Raw genomic sequence first — 22361 nt, 5'->3', positions numbered from 1 at the left:
TGAGCTTCAGGAAATGTGAAATATTCTCATACAAACTTTCTTGAAAGTTTGCTTCTGAGAGAATGCTGATCTGCTCTTCTCTAGACTCCACTGGGGGCTGAGTAGGGAAAGAGTTATATTAAACTGGGGAATGAATTAATATGAACCTTTAAATATGTTCAGCAGATATTTGCTCTGGCGGTAAATGCTTTTGCTCTTTTCTCTTACTTAAACTCCCTGTAGCCTTTGTTCCCTTTGCCTTTTAGGTTCCTTGGTGATGGGACAGTGGGAGGTACAAGTCAGTTTTTACATGGAATAGGGAGTGAAAATAAGATCCCACACTGGAGTAACCCAATGATAATTCATGAGTAACACAGAAAAATAATAAAACAATTTGATACTCAAAATTATTGGTCTCTTTCAAGTCCTTCAAGATGCAGACACCAAGAAGTGATAACCTGTGCAAGAGATATTTTTGTGGTGAACATGTGGGAGGGAAAAAGAAGTGAAAGAGAAGAAGATGCGAGATACTGAGGAAAGTCTTCAGCTACAATGGCTTCCTGAAGCCTGTGAAGGAGGGCAGGAGAGAAGAAAAGTTGCTTTGTTAGAACGTTGGAAACACTGCTCGAATGGAGTTCTGACCAATCCAGCACAGTGTGTTCAAGCCTAACTTGCCCATCAGAGAAGTCCCTCGTATTGCAGGAGGGAGCTGGCCTTAGAATCCCTGCTGCCTTGACTCATTGGCTGAGAGCAGCCTGTCGGAAGCAGAGCGTTGATGCTGACATGGTGGGGGTGCTCAGAGCAAAGTATCTGAGGCTCTCTCAATTATGCTTCAAAAAGCAGGAGATCTGAGTGGTGCCTTTTCATGGTGACCACTCTCTGACCCCCTCCTCTTGCACCACATATATCTATTTCTCCACACACATTCAGGGAGCAGCTCCTAAAAGGTGGGCGTCTTAGAAAAGGGAGGTTAGAGGGACATATTACAGTCACCATGATTGAAGTTGACCTTAGGGCCACAACCAGTACTCATCCTCTCCCGCCTCCACTATTTATTCATAATTTTCCCTTACCTTCAGCTATTAGTGGAACTAATTGTCTGAGCTTTCAACAATTTATCCCTGCGTGTGTTACTACATGTGTTCTTTCCTGGTTATGATAGGCAAAGGGAGTACCAGGAGTTCCCAAGTTGTTTGTCTTGATCCTAGATGTATTTTTCTCTGCATGTATGGTGTAAAAGCAGTCCCATCTGCTCCTTTAAATCAGGGTCAATAACTACTGCCCATATGGGGACTCCTTACTCACCTCATGGTCCCTGTACATGAGAATTCCAAAGTTCCCTGGCAGTAGCTTTAACTTGTAATTCAGTGGGGTCCTTCTAACAAGAAATTGTCTTCTTTGGACATAGGAACTTCAATTCTGAAGAGCCCAGGGATGCAGTATGGGAAAAAAAATCCCTCTGTGGGACATTGGGAGTGATGGTGCGTGGAGCCACCCACGTGTCCCTCTCCTTCGTTCCAGAAACCATGTTTCTTCCTAATGAGCAAAAAGTACCATATAGAAATCTCTTATATATTACAAATATGGCACCCCAAAGAACAGAGCCACATCTATTCAGAGTATTATCTCTGAATTGGCCATTTCAGTATCCCTTTAGAAGTCCACTCCAACATTCAGTGAGGCCAACCTCTACTATAGTCATTCTCTAGGCTTCATCTGGTTTTTCCAGAGGTCAGATTGATGAATTAAACAGAGATATGATGGTGACCACTGCCTCTGCCTTATATAAGTTTTAATGGTGACACTAATTCTCACTCTCCCACCTAGGGTGTAATAATTGGTTTTCATTTACTGTCTTTATTTGGGTGCAATTTCAAAGCTTCCTTACACTGATGGGTCTTACCCACAGGACAGGAAACCACAATGTTCTTATTGCAACTGCTAAATATATCAGTTCCAAATATACACTTGGGTACTGGAGAAATGACCACTGAGTAGTTCAGTGGACACATAGAACTAATCATAACTCCATCTTATCCCCTTAGGCCCCAGTTTAAGGGGTGGGCCATGTCGATGCTTTAGGTCTCCATGCATCCATGTCAATGCTTTATTATTGGACCACATTTCTTCATTTTCTCCTCAGGTAATGAAAGACCATTTTAAAAAAGCAAATCATAATATGTTTAAACTTATTTATTCTAGTTATATAAAATTCGCATCACAGAGAAAATGTCACCTTCTCTTATGTCAAGACTGCCTATAATCCATGTTTCAATCCAATAAGATCAACCCTATTTTAAAATTCTTAGACTGTTTTAAAGCAGCAGTCTACTCAAATTTGGTCCTGCCAGTAACCATGGCAACCACAGACCTCAAAGACTACCTCTGTGGAAAGTCCAGCTGTTAGAACTTGGCAGCACTCCACTGTCAGTCTCTCCAGCTCACACCTGCTGTCATGAGAAAGAGGCATCAAATGTGGCTTCCAGTGGTGAGAAGATTGGAGCGCTGGCTGCATCCTTGTAGATACGAACAAGTAACTTTGTTTTGAGACATAAGCGTAACATTGAGCAGATTACTTTTACTGTATGGTACCCAAAACTAAATCGTATATAATGAATGTGTAATGAAAATGCAAAATTTCTAAGAATGAAAAGGAGAAAATTAATGAAACAATTTGAAACACTTTTCTTAGCTCAAGAAAATGCATTTAATAGTTTTCTGAATGTCTCTAAAAGTTAAATAGTCATGGGTAAACATTTTTCTACAATGAAGTTTTGTCAGTTTCAATGAGATTAAATTTACCAACAGTAAAATTCACCCATTTTTGAGTGTGAAACTTGATGAATTGTGACAAATATAAAGGAGAACCACCACCACAATTGAGATAGAAGCATTTCTAAAACTCTAAAAGAATTCTCTCCTGCCCCTTTACAGCTGCTCCCCAACCCCCAGGCTCCAGCTACTAATGATCTGGTTTCTATATCTACAGTTTGCTTTTTCGAGAATGTCTTATAAATGATGTGAGGTTTTTCACATACCAAAATACTTTTAAGATTAATCCCTGTTGTTTCATTCATCAGTAGTTCATTCCATTTTACTACTCAGTACATATTTCTTTAAGTCAATATGCTCCAATTTGTTTATCCCTTCATAAATTGCTGGATATTTGTTTTTTTTCTAGTTTTGGCTATTATGAGTCAAGCTGTCATAAACATTTACAGATTCCTGTATGGACATAGTTTACCTTTCTCTTGGATGAATATCTAAGAATATTCAAAGTAACTGTACCATTGCATTCCCATCAGAAGTATATGAGAAGTCCAGTTGCTCTGCATACTTGTAAGCATTTGGTACTGTCAAAATTTTTGTTTGTTTGTTTGATTTTAGCTACCCCAGTAGCTATGTAAAGGTATATCATGACGATTTTAATATGAATTTTCCTAATGAATAACAAAGGAAAGGGTCTTTCTTCATGCTTGTTTGCTATCCAAATAATTTCTTTGATAATGCATCTGTTCCAATATTTTAATGTTATTTTTTAGTTCTTTATATATTATTGATACAAATCTTTTACCAGGTATGTGTTTACAAAAATTTTCTCCCAGTCTGTGCTTTGTCTTTTTATTTTATTTTTAGAGTCTTTCAAAGAACAAGAGTTTTAATGCTGATGAAGTCCAATTATCCAATTTTTAGGGGCTCTGCTTTTTATATATGATCTATAAAATCTTTGCATTTCATAAAATCACAAAGATTTTCTCCTATGCTTTCTTATAGAATGTTTATTGCATTAGGTTTTGATTTTGATCTATAATCCATTTCAAGTTGGTTTTTGTATAATATGAGGTATGGATGGAGCTTTATTTATTTGCATATGAAAGTCTATTGTTCTAGTATATTTTGTTGAAACACCATTCTTCAAAATGAGTTGATCGCATTTATGTGGTTCTATTTTTGTGTTCTGTCTATTTCCTATCTATCTATAAGACGATCCTTATCCAAATACCACACTATGGTGATGGCTGTACTTCATTCTAGTCTTGAAACTAACTACTGCAAAGCCTCCATATATAATTTTTTTTTTTCCAAAATTGTTTTGGCTATTTAGATCTTTTGATTTTCCACAAAAATTGTAAAATCTGCTTGAAAAAGTCTAAAAAACATTTTGATTTGGATGTCATTGAATCTATAGATCATTTCAAAATAATTGATGTCTTAAGACTATTGTCTTCAATTGTTAAACATAGTATATCTCTCAATTAATTTAGGTTTTCTTGACTTTATTACTTTTTTAATTTTGAGTACATGTATTTGACATATTTTGTAGATTTATCTGTAAGTATTTCATGTTTTTGATCTGATTGTAAATGATATTCTCTTTTGCAGATTTTGATTGTGAATTATTTGCTACTAATATATAGCAATACAAAGTTTTTACATGGATGTTATATTTTGAAATGATGCCAAAGTCATACAGTAGCCATGTTAGCTCTGTTGTGGATTGTTGGCTGTTTCTACCCAGACCAATATGTATTCTGCAAATAAGGACAGTCATTACTTTTTTTCTTTTTCAGTATGTATGCCTTTTGTTTATTCTTTTTCACTTCCCTGCCATGTTTGACTGGCTCTTTCCTTCAGTGTGGTGTTGATAGAAGTGACGAGGGATGATATCTTGAGTTTGTTATTCATTTTAGGAGAAAAATATTCAAACTTTCCCCATTATATATAACATTAGCTGCAGGTCCTTCTTTGTGAATATGTTTTATCAGCTTGAGGAATTCTCCCTCAATTTGCTGACATGTGTTTTAAAATTATAAATGGAATATTTACCCTTATCTCAATTTTTATCCGTATTATATATGGTAACTTCTCCCAGATTGCTTGACCTGCTTTGTCTTATTCTTCTGCATTCTTTGACTAATTTAAACCTTTTCCTTCTTCTTACATTTTCCTGTTTTTTTAAATTATTAATATGATAAGGTTATTTTTGAACTTGCTTTAGGTTTGTAACTTCCCTTTTTATGTCATCCTGTATTCGTAATAATATTTTTTTAATCTCTCAATTTTTTGAGTCCATGTTGGTCTAGAGCATAAAGAATTTATGGAGAGGCCAGCCCCGTGGCCGAGTGGTTAAGTTCATGTGCTCCGCTGCAGCAGCCCAGGGTTTCACTGGTTCGGATCCTGGGCGCGGACATGGCACCACTCATCAGGCCACACTGAGGCAGCGTCCCACATGCTGCAACTAGAAGGACCCACAACTAAAATATACAACTATGTGCTGGGGGGGCTGGGGAGAAAAAGCAGAAAGAAAAAAAAAAAAGATTGGCAACAGTTGTTAGCTCAGGTGCCAATCTTTAAAAATAAAAAGAATTTATAGAAAATTTCCTCTTCTTTCATTTGTTTCGGGATGGTGAATTAAAATGTATAGTTATCTCAATCATTCTGATAGTAAAATTACAGCTATCTATGCAGCAATACATTGAATAACTACATGAAAAGCAAAAGTAGATATTTAGAAATATTTAGATATTTGCAATGAAAGAGATTGAATAAATGTCAGACAAGATTGTAAATGAAAACGCCAGAATAGCAATGCTTTTTTACAATCACCCGTATCCTCATTTTTATGGTGTTTCTTTTCATGTTAGGAAGATTAGGCCTGAGCTAACATCCGTTGCCAATCCTCCTCTTCTTCTGATTGAGGAAGATTAGCCCTGAGCTAACATCTGTGCCACTCTTCCTCCACTTTATATGTGGGCTGCTGCCACAGTGTGGCTGATGAGTGGTGTAGGTCTGTTCCCAGGATCCGAACCTGCGAACCATGGCCTCCTTGGAAGCAGATGGCAGGGTGCTTTAACCACTATGCCACAAGTCAGGCCCCTCTTTTCATGTTTTTTATGTAAGTTGTATTTTTCGTTTCCATATATTTTTCTACACCATTTTTATATACTCAAATGTGTACAAAATCAAAGAAATTCTGCATTTTCTTCTTTTTTAGTGTTTCTTTATCACACAAAGAAAATTTTTCTCTCTAATCTTGCTTTTCCCTGTTCATAAAGCTGTATTTATGTGAAGAAAATATCTCTTAAGGAATAGAAGACAGTCTTAAAACAATTGCTATACTACTCTTTTGTAAAGAGAGAAATGTAATGCATCCTTCCAGTCCTAACTAATCTTTAAACACCACTAAATCTCCACCACAGTCAAGCTTACCAGATTTAACTTGTATAACGTACAACAAAAACAATTTGGAAGACTTTGGGGGCCACTTACTTTTATTTTCTAAATTAATTTTCTCCTAACCAGAGCAAAGAGAAAAGTGAAATAAACAATAAAAATAAAACTGATTTTTAAAAATATCTTCATCAAACCTTAAAATTGCCCTTGAGAGTCCTTTTTAGGATTGCAAAATATGGTTTTAAGGCAGGAACTTTCTTTCCATCAAAATTTTAATTTAAAAAGTTCCAGCAAGCATCAACAGACAAATAAACCAGTAAGCCCAAAGGGAAAGATTACATAATGACAAGTGCTCAGAATCTGAGATGGCTCTACACATTGGCACTCAGTTCCCTGGAATATTTCTCCCACCTGCTTATCCAAATAACTGTCCATATTATGTGATTGTCCCTGTGCCCCTTTCACACTCAATCATCAACTTTTTTGTTTAGAAACGGCCTCCTTTTGATGTGATATTCCTCTTAAACCTGACATTCTGTCAGCACAGGCAACAATGATTTCAAGATATTAAATCATTTTATAAGCCCTTTTCCCAAGAATCTCATTGCTTTTGTAGTAGCTATCTTTACTTTGAATATGATAAATTTGAAAACATTTCATTTCTCCTCCCTTCTCCCTCTGTTCTCTCTTTTCTTTTTCCTTTCTATAAATTCGAATTCCATCTCGTGTATACTACACAAATGTGGGTTAAGATTATGGTTATGCAAATTAAGGAATATTAAAATAAAACTGTTATCATCTCCTTTGTTTCATTCTGAAGAAACACTGCAACATTTACAGTTTTGGTTAAAAATTGCTTAAACACCCTCCAATATGAATCAATTTATTGGTTCTTCCAATTGATCCAGTTGGAGCTGTGGTATTTAGTATGAATTGTCAGCAATCTTGAACTAAGAAAAAGCTGTCAGTAGTTAAGGCAAATATGTTCATCATTATGTTTATAATCAAATTTTAATTCTATGATAAATAATTATTTTCATTTCCAATATAGCCCCTAATTGAGACAGGTAAGAAACAAATGTTCCATAATGGGTTACTGACCCACAGATAATCAATTATTATGGTGCTACACTCAGGGAATAAGAGGATAAAATGAGGTCCAAGTTATAAATATCAAGATAGTCTCCGGTGGACATAACAAGAAAGCATTATCCACTCTATTATCAATATAACACAAATTTTACCTACTGTATCTATTTAAAATCTTATTTTAAAGCTTTTAATTACTACTTAATGAAGCTATATTTTTGAAAGCCAATTCCCTGGAAATAAGCAAATTTTTCAGCCTGGGTTTCTCATCCTAAACAGAAAACTTGCAGGGAGGAAAAGCAAAAATCTATGTCATTCATTTTCTGTAGAGAGGAGGTTAACAGAAGGAATGCCTAGAAGAGACAAGATATACTAACATGAAACTAAGACATGAAAATAATTACGTCTATAGCTTTGCTAGGTTTCCCCATTAGACCTTGGAGTTTGGAAGGACAGGCTGTAATTATTTATGTCTTTGAACCTATTTATTAAAGCTTGATACAAGTTCTTTGATTTGTATCACACTGGACAATCTAATCCAATGTGTTCATGCAGAAACATATTTATCTTCTTGGTTTCTTCCTCATCTGAATAGTGATACTAATTTATACATGATCTTACTACACCTTGTTCTGAATATGTAATTAATATATAAAATATTGCTAACTTTATTAAATTTGTTAAAGATTTCAGCCTGGTGAGTATATGACAGAATACTACTTATCAATATTTTAGAATATATATCTCCATCACTTGCATTATGTGTCTTCTTTCACAAAAAATTGATGTGGAGAGAATATAGGAATAGTGGCTAATGATGCTGAAAATCTTTTCATGTGTTTGTTTGCCATCTGTATATCCTCTTTGGTGAAATGTCTCATGTCTTTTGCTCATTTTCTAATTTGTTTGCTTGTCTTACTGTTGAGTTTGAGAATTCTTTATATTTTCTAGATACTGGTCCTTTGTTGGCTATGTGGATTCAAATGTTTTCTCCTATTCTGTAGCTGTATTTTCATCTTCTTAAAAGGGGCTTTGCTGAGCATTTAAAAAAAAAAATAATGATATCCAATACATCAATTATTTCTTTTATGAATTATGCTTTAGGTGTCAAGTCTAAGAACTCCTTGCCTAGCCCTAGATTCCGTGATTTTCTCCTATTTTTTCCTAAAAGTGTTATAGTTCATAACTTTATATTTAAGCCCATGATCCGTCTGTGTTAATTTTTGTATAATTCATATGACTTATGTTAAAGTTTATTATTTTGCTTATGGATATCCAGTTGATCCAGTACCATCTGTTGAAAAGTCTATTTTTCCTCCATTAAATTGCTTTTGCAACCTTGTCAAAAATCAATTGGGCGTATTTTTGCAGTTCTATTTCTGAGCTCTCTATTCTGCTGCATTGATCTATGTGTCTATCCCCTCTGGAAATTCTTTTGATTACTCCGGCTATATAATAAGGCTGGAAATCAAGTAGACTGATGCCTCCCACTTAATTCTTTTTTTTTTTTCTTCAAAATTATTCTAGCTGCTCAGGTTATTTTGCTACTACATATAAATTTTAGAATAATCTTATGTATCTTTATAAATAACCTTGCTGGGATGGCTAAATTTTTACTAAACTTTTAAAATATTGTAAAATATTCTTAGGTTTACAAAAAAAACTATAAAGAGAGTACAGAGAGTTCCCATACACCTCACACCCAGTTCCCTTATCATTAACATCTTACCTTAGTATAGTACATTTGTTACAACTAATGAACCAACAGTGATATATTGCTATCACCTAAGGTTCATGCTCTACTCAGATTTCCCTAGGTTGTTTTGTTTTTTTTTTAAACCTATTGTCTTTTTGTTGTCGTTGTTCCAGGATCTCTTCCAAGACACCACATTACATTCATTTGTCATGTCTTGAGGCCCCTCTTGCTTTGACAGACATTCCTTGTTTTTGATGAGCTTGACGGTTTTGGGGAGAACTCGTGAAGTATTCTGTAAGATGCCCCCAGTTGGGATTTGCCTGATGATTTTCTCATGATTAGACTGTGGATATCAGTTTTGGGGAGAAAGACTACAGAGGTAAAGTGCCATTTTCATCACTTCATATCCAAAGTACTTACTATCAACATGAATCATCATGGCTGCCTTCCCTTATTCACCTGGCTGATGTGGTGTGCATCTGGGATCTCTGCTGTAAAGCTGCTCTTTTTTTCCTCTCCTTCTCATTCTGTGTTCTTTTCTAGGAAGTCACTATGCACAGCTCATCCTTAAGGAGCGGGCTATTTTGAGTTATGCTCTACCTCTTTGATGGGGGAGGATCCACATAAATTATTAGGAATACTTCTGCACAGATTTCTCTGTCTCCCCCATTTATTTTTTTGCTCAATCTTCTCTTTTATGTCGGCTGAACTCATGGACATTTATGTCACACTTTAAGTTATAATTCAACACTATTTTATTTTGTTTCTTAAATTGTTCCAGCTTTGGTCCCCTCAGGAATCCTATCAGTGGGATCCTGAGTACTTTGCAATACTCCATCTTTGTTTTTGTTCGTTTGATTGAATTTTTTTTTCTGTTTTGAGCACGTCTTTACAGTCTGCCACTACAACGTGCTCCAGGTTCATCTGCTCTACTCCCATAATTGGCCATTTCTCCAGGGGTTCCAGATCCTGGTTCCTTTTATTAAATAATGGTATTATAAATTGATTAGTAGTTTTAATTAGTAAAATACCACTAAATCATTTTATTTCAAAATGCAGCACAATAGTTAGTGCTCAATGGGCCTCAGCAGCTGGGAAGGAGGGAAGAAGGATGTTATAGTAGAAAAAGTGCATTAGAAAAATACATTATATTTTTTGAAATTAAGTACTCTGCTGCTTTTATTCTTAGATTTTCAGCCATTGATTTGATGCATTTCCAAGGAAATGGCTCATGCTTTATATACTTCATAAACAATGTTCAGCTCTCCGTCTCGTCTGGATACACGTGACTTCTGTGTTTTAGACGGTGTAAGAAAACCACGATGCCCGTCCTGTAGTGGATGTGGTGCGTAGCTGAGCCTCATTATCCACTTCTTTTTATTCGGTCCAGAGGTAGATGTAAAAGTAACTTTGTGTTGACAATATAGCAACACTAATTTCAAAAGGTCATATTTCTATATTTATACTTTTATATTAATACAGATTTTGGCCAAATGAATTACTGTTTAATGTCAATTCAGAGCATTTTTGTCTCCCAGAATGTTTTTCTCATGACAGTGATCTGCTTTTCTTTAAAACTCTCAGTTTCATAAGATTCAATCTAATTGAATCACAAGAGTAAGATCTGGGTTGTAGGAAGGCATTTTTTTTTTTTTAGAGCTTTTGTCTTAACAGAATTTAGTCTGAAATCCCAGAATTCAATTTTAGTACAATATTTATATATGATTTCATCACACTATCGTAATTCCACTTTAATCATAACATTATTTATTAAAGTACTAGCTCCTATATAGTAAAATATATTTGATAGGAAAATTCAAAATAAAACTGATATTCATTACCGAACACGAACTAATTTAGTGCCATAGAGCAGACACGATCTAGAATATAGTTTGTATGATTATATCTCAATGAATTGTATCTTAAAGAAATAATATGTTCTTAAAGTTAGAACCAAATAAGAGGTAAACTAAAATTGATTCATTTACCTCTTTATGTACAGGAATATTCTTCAACTATGATATCAGTTTAGTTTATTTTAACATTTGTTTAGCAACTACTATGTTGTGGAAATTGTAAATGACCATGACAAAAGGAGATAAATGTGATCTTGACAAGCTCTCCATGGAGTTTATCAGGTTAGAAGGCAAGACAACACTGTTTTCTATCAAGTGTTAAGTTCAAAGGTGGCAAAAATTGGTAGGAGTATATTTTGTTAAATTAGGCCTAAGTAACAATTTTCTCAACAAGATTAACTACATAATTAATATCAAACCAGGGACTATGTTAACTTTTAAGACATCCTCCAAAGTTCCTGGCTAATGCTGTCCATTAAAATACCGTCAATACATCTTAATAATCTGCTTGTACAAGATGAAAAGCTTCCTTTTATTCTAATCCACTCAAGATTTTGATCATCTTAAAATTCTAATTTAGGAGCAGCATATCATGGTGTTTAAGCCCAGGGTTTTGGACGTCAGACAGACTAGCATTTTACTCCCAACGCCAGAAATATCAGCTATTGTAACCTTGATTAATTTATTTAACCCCAGATTTGGTTTCCACATCTGAAAAATGCGGAGAAAACAGGACTTATCTCATGCAGTTATTATGAAGACTAATAATGATATTTCAGTGTTGTAAAGGATCACTATAACATTGAAGGGCAATTGGGCCAACTGATTTATTCTAACATCCTAATTATTTCAGGATTAACACCAGGCTCTGACAATGGGCCCATTTATTGCAAGTAGTGGACAAAGAAGCCAATTTTTTTTTTGTATCATCTTAATACATTCCAAATGACAGAATAGTGCTATGTAATAGTCAAGGAAAAAGGTATAATTTTCTATTTTTATATGCTTATTGTTAAGCCAGACAGCTTAAATGACCCGTTTGATGCAATATTATTACAGAATCTGAACTACATTTCAGAGTGTCTAGCTCTCTTCACAAGTATTACTTTCTGCTGAACCTACGTTACTATCATGTTTTAATTATTTTTGGAACATCTGGATTAATCATCTCTTTGAAAATCATATACGGAGCTTCCCAGTCATGGCCATGTAATTAAGTTTAAATTCTACAAAATCATCCTTACCAGATTTAGACCTCACGTTTCCTTTGTTAGTGTAATAAACATACACAGTGGGTTCTTTGTTCCAGTTTTTTGACAGTGTGTCAACCCATATTTCACAATTTACTAAGAGCCAAATTTGCCAGGCAGGCCTCTGTGTGTTTTACTTGAACTTCAAGTGAACCTGCAGCTTCCTGAGAGCACCTAGATCTGGTTCAACGAGCACACATTTGTGTATTGATAGCAAAGAAGGGAGCTGCGCTGTGATCCCTTCGCTTTTACTGTTTGAAGTCATACTCACAATTCAAGCCAAAGTTTCTTTCCAAAGTTAATGCACTCAAGTGGATGCCAGAGAAAAGAATGCTGTGAAAGCTGTCATAAATCTTATGATAGTCTGTAAGATTTTGGGCAATGTGTGCATCCAAATAAAGGATTTTTGTTTTATGTTAAAAGCATTGTTTACAGGTTGATAAATGGCATGTGTATCAAAAACGATTTTTGTGTCACTCTTATGTAAAATTACCTTTTAGCAAAGAAGTAGATGGTTGTATTGTCACAAAGTTTTAAATAAGAAACAGAATTTATGCTTGGAGGCTTCTTTTCCCCTTAGGAGAGGGGTAGGAATCTCCCTCTCTTTAATATTCAAAAGGGGAGCATAACACCACACATGTGGTAGAGATTCAATAAATATAAGGTGAGTGGATGAGTGATGACCAACTGAATGAGTGAATGAATTAATGAATGACGATTAACTTTTTACCTAAAGGTTATGATCCAAACGTGATCTTGCTGCCAGCATTCAGATTTTAAATCTTTCATTAGATTGTTGAATGCCAACGTATGAGGGATTTCTTTTCCGGCAGAAAAGGAGTCCAGAGTTCACATTTTACAGTAAGTTCTGAAGGAGAGCTTAACTCTGGAGCAAGTGTGAATTTAGTTCCCATCTCCCATTATAAGCCCTACTGTTGTGTTTCATTTTACGACTAAATCCAACCCATCACTGACTATGCTTTCAGCACGTCCTTGGTCCTAACCACCTGCCTCCCTCCATGCAACCGCCTCCTGAGGAACTAGCCCTGTTTCCAGTTTCACTCACATCATCTCCTAAAGCCACGTGCGAGAGTGAGAATTGCTGCCATTTAAAATATTTGTCATTCTCCCACTCATATCTTTTTCTGGTTATAGACACTAACGTTATCACTTTGATTATTGCTAGATCCACTAGACAACATCATCAGAAAGTTCAACATAATTCTAATTACAGTTAATCAAGCAAAGATGTGAAGTTGTCTGCAAAGGAGTGACTAAAATAAAGGATCATGGAATTTGTATTGGGAAGTGAAGATATCAAATTCATGAAGCCAGTAAAAATGAGATAGCACCAATGGCAAATGAGTCTTGGCATAGTCCAAGTATTGTAACTGATGGAGATATAGCAGTGGGAGAGAGTAGGATATTTGAAACTGAAATTAAAGGTCGTGAATGAAGATATTGATATTATAAAGAATTGTGATATTGAATGTTATTCATTAAATGAAAATTATCAGAAAAAAGAGGAATGACCTAGGGAGCAGCAGGAGAGACAGGGAACTGAAGACTTTATTCATTGACAGGTTCCTCTGAGAATCGGAGGTCAAGGTGACATTAAGAGTGCAAGGATTTTATCTGGGGTTCATTGTTGTCATACTGTGACTTAAGTCTGACCTCACGTTCTGGAAAGAAGGGAGGAATTTTGTGTAGGAACATCATGGATCACAGTGTAGCCTAAGAAACATTCAGCAACGTGGGGAAATCTTTAAGCCAAAGTCATCCATTACGGGAACAGACCTATCTTCCAAGAACAAGGGTATTGATGTTGTCTTACCAAAAGAATGAAAATTTCACATCATTAAAATATCTGTTTAATAGAATAAGACCAAGTTAATACTTATCCTTTCAATTGACCTCATTAGTAGACCACGTATAACTAAGGAAAGAATCTGTAAACTTGAAGATTAGTCTATAGAAATTACCCAAACTGAATTATGAGAGAAAAAAGAGTGAACAAAATGTAACACAGTATCTAACAGTATCTATTGTATTTGAACAGTAACAAACAGATACACAATATTGGAATCTTAGAAGAAGAAAGATAAAACAGGTCAGAAGAAGCACATGAAGAAATAATGAGTGAGCAGTTTCTATATTAATGACACATACCAAACCACAGATCCAAGAGCCTCAGATAATACAAAAAAAATTCCCCAATACACCCCATTTCCTCCCACTAAAACAAAAACAAAAACAAAACACAAACACACACAAGCATGCATCTAGGCATGTTCAATTCAAACTGCTCAAATCAAAGAGGAAATCAAAATCAAAGACGAAGAAAACAATAACAGAAAAGAAAAAGAGACTTATCACCTATAGTCGAATGAAGATAAGAATAAAAACCTTCTCATCAAAAACATGCAAGCAAGAAGACATGCACATAAAAAAAATGATGACCAATTTAAAGGGCTGAAAGGAAATGAAAACTGTCTGACCAAAATCTATGCTCAGAGAAAATACTCCTTAACAAATGAATGAGAAACTGACTTTCGCGGACAAATATATGGAAATTCATTTCGGGTTTACACAAAGAAATGAATGAAGACCATTGGAAAATGTGAAAATGAAGACCAAATAAATTTTCTTTCTAGTTAAAGCTCTAAGAAGTGACTAAAGAATAGTAGTAACAATGTATTTTGAGTTTATAACATATGTAAAAATAAAATATAAGACAATAATAGAACAAAGAGATATTGAGAACAAACTCTTAAGGTTTTTTGAGTTTTCCTCAAATGAAATAATAGTACTTGAAGATAGACAAACTTTAATTAAAAATGTATATTGTAAACTACCATCTGACCACTAAAACTTTTCAATATAAATAATGAGTCAAAACCCAGATGTAATGGAATAAAAAAATGTCAAGAATGTGAAGCATCTGAGAATCTGCCATCCTTGTGTGCTGGTAAGTTAGCCAGCCATTGCTTTAGAGATGCTAGTAGAAGCCCTGAGGCTCTTTGGTCAGAGACAAAGAGCAATTTATTACTTGCATAGTTTATAACACACAAAGAATGGCTGGCTTTTTTCTCACAGTCTGGAAGCTGCGAAGTCCAAGATCAAGACACTGGCAGGTCAGGCGCCTGGTGAGGATCCTCTTCCTCGCTCATAGACAGTCACCTTCTTGCTGTATCTTCATATGGCAGAGAGAGAAAGCTAGCTCTCTGGTGTCTTTTCTTGTAAGGATATTAACTCACTCATAAGGGATCCACCTCATGACCTAATTCCCTCCAAAAGGTCCCATCTCCAAATGCCTTAATTTTGGGCATTAGGGTTTCAACGTACGGATTTTAGGGAGACACAAATCTTCGGTCCATAGCACAACTCCCTCAATGCCCATTCTCACAGGGCAATGAGTCAAGTGTCATTTAACATGTGCTCACACAGTGGGCTGTGTTAAGGAGAAGAACCCCAACCTGTTAGAAAAGGGCTGTCATAGAAACTGCCCAAACTTTGCATATTATTATTTTCATAATTCTAACTTCTCCCCATTGTTTTTCAGCCATTTTTTCAGTTATACATGTATATCTTCAATAATAATTTAAATCATACTTATTTAATAATTATACGACATATTAAATTTCTCTCTGTTCAAGGAACTGCAGTGGTGTCTGTCTTTTCCCTCAACCCTGACCGATATATCATATTTTAATTTGTGCCATTTTTTGTGTTATTTCTTTGCACGCAAAATTATGTATCTTTAATTAATGGCAACTTAAGTTTTATGAAATAGAGAACTTAGCATAGCAATGATAATTCTATTTTTCACAGTCAATTGCTGACACAAAGACTAAGTATGTTTTTTAAATGATATTGCAACAAATTAATTCATAGTTACTTTGGCAGGGATGTAATTATATAGTTATTCAACCAGTAAAACAGAAAAGGGAAAAGGGGATACATTTGAATCTTAAATTGAGAAATAGTTTTTTTATTCAATGTGCAAATTTTTGAATATTTTTTCTTAACAAAAGCCAGGTATAAATCATAGCACTTTTTTTTTATTGAACTAGGTCAAAAAAAGAAAAAAACCTTTAAAGTTTTGTGAATTATTGATTAACTATTTTATTATTTTTTATATTTTTAAAGATCAATCTTTCAATAATTTCACTAGTAATCATACTTCTGTTTGGTATAATTACTTTAACAAGTGAAACTGTCAAATTATAGAGGAAGTGATTTTTGCAGAGTACTTTATATCCATTGAAGAATTGTATTTTATGAATAATAAAGTTAGAAATAGATAACTGTGATGTAAATATTTCTCAATATTAGTTTGTGTTAATTTCAATATGAAATTAATTTTTAGAAAGTGCTCATTTCTAGAAGCAAGCACTCAGGTCATCTCTGCCATATATATATATACGTACACATATATGTATTTAAACTTTACTTGGTGGAATATAGATATTCTCTTAGAAATGGATAACACAGGCACAAAAATTGGTTTTTCTTAATGGAACATAACATTGAAAATGACCATGTCTTAAGAGAGGCAAACTTTTATTAATATTATTATGTGTTTTTAAATTACAAATTTATCTTGAGTTACTTGTTAATAAATAGATTTTTCATTCAAAATTAAAAGATGAATCATGATTTCATAAAGCAAATGGCTCTTTTCTACTTAGAGTGGCAGACTCTGATACAAATAATTTAAAATTGTATTTAGGTTGTACTTTTTTCAACATTATGCCTTTCCGTGTCTTGGCAAACAATTCAAACACTGTAATGAAAGGTATGGTATTATACCAATTATGCTCAAACAGTAATTACTGAAACTGACACAAAATCGTTGATTTGTAGGTAGCTATGTTTCTTTAATGGAGCTTGTTAATGGAACTGAATTCTGTTCAAGACTGTTGTTTAATGTCACGCCACTTTATATTATGCTAAATTATTGTCAAACATAAAACAGGAAACAGCTTCTATTGAGTCTTAAATTAATCAAAACTATCAAACTTTTTGATTTGTGAATCAATACAATTTGGAGAAAATAAACTTTAAAGTAACGCAATTTAATGTAAGGGCATCTGTAAATTTTGGCAAGTAAATTGATGGACTGCAATACACAGGAAATTAAAATATGTAAATATGAAAACGTCTCCATCTTACAAAGCACTTTAAATATTTAAAAATAAAGTTAAATAGCTTGTTTGGCTTAGTTTTTTTCTGAAAGTTTTCTCAAATCTAAAGTATTTAACAAAGCACAGTTGATTCATCTCTTTGCGTATTCTTTTTTAAATGGATAGTTATTTCATTTTTATACTTAACAAAAACAATAATTATACATTAGAGACAATGTGAAAAACAAAGTAAAAACCTGTTGGATAAACAACATATGTATACATTTTTATATTTCACTATTGAATTGAGATTAAACTAGGATACAGTTTTGAAGTGTGCTTTATACTTAACAATATACCATGCATATTATTAATTGAATATTATTTTCTGATAATTTGAAGTTGATCAATTTTATGTTATCTTTAGATCTTTAGTACATCTATAAATTGTGTACTCAAATTCATTTCATTAAACACTCATCTTCCATTGTTCAAAATTAGGGATTACATACTGGAAATTTCCAAATACTGTTTATTTATATCTACGTTTTGTAGATTAAGAATAAATACTTGAGGATGTTTTGTTTGTATTTTTTCCCTCAGGATGGATGAGTAGGTGGTATACTCTCTCAGGTTTGTTTACCTAAAAATGAGCATCATTATACGTGTGTTATAACATGAACATGAGTTGGTATTGATATTTTGTATCTCAAACTTCATTTTAATCCCTGTATCTGTTCTCTCAATGTCTCAATATTCATTGTTAAAAGAGGGACATCTGAGGTAAGTTTGGTTTTTCTTCCATTATAAATACAACTTCTTTTGTATGACTATTTATTAGAAATATGTATTAGAAAAATATTTATTCACAAATATATGAATATTTATTGTAAATGTTGAAAAACCCTGAACATAAAAATTCATTGTGGGCTATTTTTCAATGTTGTTTAGGTCAATATGTTTTTTTTCTATGGTACCTTAGATTCATGCTTATATTCTCTTTTGTTTAGTCTTTTCTTTCGGAACACCATTTTTTTTCTACAGTGGATTTTGTGTTTAGGTCTTCCATATCATTTCCCCTCCATTTTAAAACCTGTGATTTTAATACTTGTCATTTTCTCAAAACTGTCTTATATATCTTTAATTCAATTATTTGAAGATCTGGTTGTTTTTGTTAAAGTAAAATATATATACAGAAAATTGCTCAAATCATAAGCATACAGTTCAATGGTTCATAATAAATTGAACAAACCTGTGTAAACTTAACCTCAGTAAACAAATAGAAAATTGCAATGACAACAAAATTCCCCATTCTCACACCCTAGTCACCACTCCATTCATTCACCTCAAAGGTGACAGTAAGTCAAATCACCGACAGCATAGATTTTCTCAGCCTCATGTATTAGTTTTCTATTGCTGCCATAACAAATTCACAGAGATTTAGTGGCTTAAAGCACCACAAACGTATTATCTTATAGTCCTGTAAATCATAAGACTGAAACAAGTGGCACTGGGCAAAAGTACGGCATTGTCCAGCCTGTGCTCCTTCCTGGAAGCTCTGGGAGACCATCTGTTTCTCTGACTTCTCCAGACTCTGGAAGCTGCCCTAGTCCTTGGTTCATGGCTCTTGAATTAGTTGGGGTTCTCCAGAGAAAGAGACCCAGTAGAAGAGACATATATATATGTATATACACACACCTCTGATAGAACACTGGCTGAACAACAAGCTACTATGAGCCAAGAACAAGACCTAGGAAGGTAGATTTTAAAACTCACACTCATTCCTGGTGGTCTGGAAGACTGTGTGTACAAGATACCTCTTTCAGGAAGAGACCCAAAAGAGAACCTCCAAGTACCTGGACCTGGCTGAATGCAGGATAGAACAGTGAACTCTGAACTGTGAAAGCAGTCCCAAACCACACACCTATCCACTGTAAAAGAGTGAAAATTGAACTGGCTAAGGGGGCTTAATCCACCCTTGACCTATCATCAGTGGCTTATGTTGACCCAGGGATGATGTTTAAGAAGACTGAATAAAAGATAAAAATAAGGAAAAACATGTGATCAGAGATATCAGAAAGTACAAAATGTAAGGGGAATAGATTTTATAGCCAAGATACCAAACAAACAATAAAATGACCAAACAAACAAACAAAAACAAGCCCTAGGACTGGGGAAAGTGAATCTGAGGATTTTCATAGGGAAAATTTGAGGGCTGTAGCAAGCAGCAAAACTTGACAACACCCTGCCCCAGCTAAGTGGCTGAACTCTGGATCAGATTGTGGAATGATATACATCCCAGGGTGTTGTTGAAATAACAGGTCATTCAGCTGACGGTCAGCAGAGGCTAACAGCTGTATATGATGCCAATAGACTCGGACCGCTCAGAAGCTTGTGGGGGAGATCAGAGAAAAGACATTCGGAGAGTGAAGCAGAAAACACTGTCACCCTGGAGGTCACGGAGACTGTGCGCCCTCCCCATGCTGTGTCCTCTGAGGGAAGAACTTCTGGTTCTCTAGTCCCTGCCTGAATAAGGGGCAAACACATCAACTCTGAACAGACAAAGCTGTCTCCAGGCACGCACAGATCTAATGTTAAGGGGGAAACCTCACAGGTTCAAGGAGCATAATCACAACGAATGGCTGACTCCTAAATGGTCCTAACCAGAGGTGACTCAAGGGTGTAATCTGAGCAGGGGCATTAGAGACTGTGCTGAACCAGTCCATCCAACCACAAAAGCAAACAAACAGTCTTTCAATTCAAAGACAAAAATAGTTTGCAAGTTAAACAATGGGAAAAACAAAAAGATGTACTATGTAAACATCCACCATGAGAGCTAGAGTGGCTATGCTAATGCCACACTATAGACTAAGACTAAAGCTGTGACACTTCCCAACTCTGCCTCGGGAGCTTTCTGTCGGGCCCCTCTCACATGCCTTTCTTCTTGTATTCCGTATTTTCTTCTCAGTTTCTACTTTGGGACTGCTTTCCTTCAACCCATTCTATCCATCATCCCATGGCAATATTTTCCAATTCCATTTATTTGTGAAATCTGTTTATATTAAATTTAAATACTCTCTCAAGTTAGACTCTTGGAAAGACTTTCTTTCAAATTTTTTGCTATCTGAAAGCTTAAGATTCTTCTCTGACTTGTAGACCCAATTCTTGCAAAACTATAGTTGAAATACTAGCAAAGATTTAGCATAACTCCAAAACAGTAGGATATCTTTTAAAGCTTCAAAATAAAATTTATTCAATAAACCTACATGAGAACCACTCTGTGCCAGGCAACACTTGAAGTGTGGCAAAACAGTGATGGATGTAAGATGACAGTGATACACACATTACAGAAAAGTCCTGGGCCTCAAAGGTCACTGAGCAGTTTGATAAGTATGAGGATTCAGAGGTATATTATAGCACTTCTTTCTACAGTGTCTGGTGCCTGGGAAGATTGGAGAAAGAACAATACCATGGGGCAGAGTATGATAAATGCTAGAATTGTGCATGAACTGATATTCACATGTTTCTTTAAAATCCAGTGTGTTGTTTTTCCAAATAAAATTGCAAAAGGGATCTTTCATATTTATATATCCCATAGGAAACAGGAAGGGTATAAGCATCATTTCAGTTTACAGACAATGATCAAATCAACTAATTAATATGTGTTGCCTGTGAAAATCTTTCATCCTATAAGGAGCATAATATTTTAAAAATTATATTAGCTCAATATAGTTTAGTATTTTAAGTTCTTAGAACTTAATTATATTATATTATATTAAAATATGACCATTACAATCAGAACTGGTACAAATGACTTTCTAGAAAAAGATTTCCTTAAATGATTAGAGAAAAAAAGAATCAGACATGGTTTTGTACTGCTTCTGCTTCAGGTTATGATGGAAAGAAATATATTACATCCTTTGAGTAAACAGGAAAGATAATTTTCAACCAAAAATAAAGAAGGGGATCAACATTATTTTCTGTGCTGATGAAATAATCTTGCAATTTTGTTTGAAAATATTGCTCAATCAGTAAGATCCTTCACCCTAAAATAATTGATTATCTCTAATATGGCAATTTCTAAATAATGGGAATGAAACCCATATAAGGGAACACCAGATATTCAGTTAATGACATTTTCAAAGATTATTTATTCTAAGTAGGATGTAAATATTTAAGCACATACTATATCTATAAATAACATTATTTTTACTTATTCATGAAGATATTTTTCACGTTAATGGGAATATTTAACCTTGACCAAATTCTTTCTCCTTCCTGAAATCTTCAGTTTATATCCCCCTCTTTGAAACACATTTTATTTTTAAATAGCACTCATTTGTAGTACTTTTTTGTGTGTGAAATATATAGCTTATCTCCCTAAATTTATGATTATTGTTTTGGAATGTAACTTTCATACGTTATATACTTTTAGATCCCTCTGTAGTAGTTGATACAAATGATTTGTCTACAAGCTGATGTCTATATTAGTTACACTAAAACCAGGGCTGATGTACAGCTGGGAACGAGTTGTGACAGTCAAAATCCATCCAGGTGAGTGGCATTTGTTTCAATTTTTTTGCTATTGTATCAAAGCTGTTGCTAAGTATTTTATATCACCTTTACATAAAGCTACATATTTCTCTCCATCTCAGAGATACTGGTGTATTTCAGAGAAGAGAAATGATATGTTATCTATCTGGAATTTTCCCTATAATTATATATCTAAATATAGATATTATAGATTTTATGTATTATATAGAGATAACATTAGATATATCTAACATATATGTAGATGATATATAGAGATATATGTAGTAATACCTAACAACATGTAGATACATGTAATACAGATATAATTACATAGTGTATGATATATATACCTATCTCTCTCTTTTACACTCTGTTTATTTCTGTATATGTCTATAGCCATCTCTGTCATTTCTTTTTTCTTAAAAAGCCACCAAAATAGTGGTATGAGCTAGGAAGCAAGTCTTTTAATATATGAAAAACCATCTAGTATGACTATTTTTTTCCTCTTCCTTGTTCTTTTTCTTTCTTTTTTTTAAATTTAAGAAAGTTTACTGCCAAGTCCATAAAGAACTCAGAAGAAAATGATAAATGGGTTTTACATTTCTGTCATTGTGTAGTATTTATGTTCCTAAAAAAGAAAATCTCCTAGTCTACAGAA

The sequence above is a fragment of the Equus caballus genome, chromosome 8 (assembly GCF_041296265.1).
Source record: "Equus caballus isolate H_3958 breed thoroughbred chromosome 8, TB-T2T, whole genome shotgun sequence".
NCBI classification, from domain to species: domain Eukaryota; kingdom Metazoa; phylum Chordata; class Mammalia; order Perissodactyla; family Equidae; genus Equus; species Equus caballus.
This window is presented reverse-complemented; position numbering follows the sequence as displayed.